The following is a 1,811-nucleotide window of genomic DNA, read 5'->3' as shown; positions in this document are numbered from 1 at the left end:
CCCTGGAGCACTATGAGAATTACCTTCTTTTATGTCAGATTCTGTAAAAGACACCTTCAAGGTCCAAGGAGGGAAGGTGCTATACATAATACAGGTAATCTTGTAACAATGCATCATAGGCATATTACAAAGAATAATTGAATGCTATCTGTAAAATATGGTGAGCTCCTCAGAAGACAGGTGCCACTGCAATTTTCTTCGTGTGACTAAGTTTCTGGCTCATAAACAAAGAGTGCATATCTCCTTTTATATATCCTTTTTTTTTTAATTTGCAAGTACTTTTGTCTTTGGTCTTAAAAAAATGTCTGAAATAAGGAAGAAAGTAGAAAAACTTTAATTTAAAAGGTAGTTAAATAAACTTCATTGTCAGTCATACACAGAACATGCACCCATGTGGGCATTAGAAGGCATGGGCTTTAGTCTCCTTTCTGTTCCTGGATTACTGCATACCTTTAGGAGAGTGACAGATGTATATAACCTTGAAGAACTCCAGTGTGAAGCCAAAGATGGAGACAGTGTACTTCAGGGTTCCTTCCCATATTTCTAAATTCTGATTCCTGCCAGTTTTAAGAAAAAAGTTCTGCATTTTTTTCATTACTTTATACCTAGTCATAAGCATGAGATCATGCAAATGGTAGACCATCAATAAACATTTTCTGAATGAATGTCTTACAAAATATAATTGGTAATAGACACTTTGTAACACTATTCCGATCCAGAAATTCCGAGGCTTAATGTTAGAGATGGCACTTATCTGTTCAAAAGATGACCGAGAAGTTGACATCATTAAGAGATTCTCTTGGAAAAGCAATAAAAAACTGTCAGACTATGTCATATGGACCAGCTCTGAACAGATGCTGTGTTGAAGATCTGGGAAAGAACCCCATGAATTACATTCTAAAATTAACTGTGTGAAATTGTATATATTTCTGTCAAGTGGAAATGGGTTTGCATGGTTGGTCCCACTATTGTGTTTGGGTGAATCCAAATGGAAGGTTTCAGAGTCATCAGTATGCAGGAGGTTGAAGGCTATGGTGAACTCACTACAACTCTGTTCAATAGTGACACAGACCAGAGTACCACTTAAAAATCTTCTACCAAAGCCTGCTGCAACCTGGAGGCTGAAAAGCATATACCATTATGTTTTGAGATTCTTAAAGAAGAAAATGTCTGCATGCATTATGGCTAAATTTAGGGCCTAGAGTATGAAATATGTTTTAGTCTTCTGAGTACAAAATATAAGTAAGAAAGAGAAAACAACAGCAAGCAAAAGTGTGGGCACATCTCACAGTTGAGAGTCTGTGTGCCTATATTTTTTATTATATTCCTTATTTCTAAATTCTCTTTATATCTAAAGGTCTCTAAGGAAAATCATCACTGAAAAATCACAATCGGAAGAAAGATTTATCTTGAGAGTATAAGAATTCCAAAAGGACTTGGTTTTTAGGAAATCTGAAATAGACTATTCTAAACATATGGCAAAGCACTGATGACAAAATATTTAGGATAAGACAAAGAATAATATCTGCTTGACAAACTTTTTTTTTGTTTCTGTTTGTTTGTTTGTTTGTTTTTTTGGAAGGATAAGCTTATATATCCCCAGGAAAAGACTGACTTAGAATCACCTGGGGGAGTATATTCTCAAAGATATATTCCTGGATTCCACTGTCAAAAGTTCTAAACTAGAAAATCTGGAGTGTATTTGTTTGCTTCTTTATAGAAGTTCTCCAATATAAACAGCTGCCATGCCCGTGGAATGTTTTCTAATATCCTGTGAAAAACTTCTCAGGTGTAGAAAAACCATACTTGGC

The sequence above is a fragment of the Canis lupus genome, chromosome 1 (genome assembly GCF_003254725.2).
Source record: "Canis lupus dingo isolate Sandy chromosome 1, ASM325472v2, whole genome shotgun sequence".
Classification (NCBI taxonomy): domain Eukaryota; kingdom Metazoa; phylum Chordata; class Mammalia; order Carnivora; family Canidae; genus Canis; species Canis lupus.
This window is presented reverse-complemented; position numbering follows the sequence as displayed.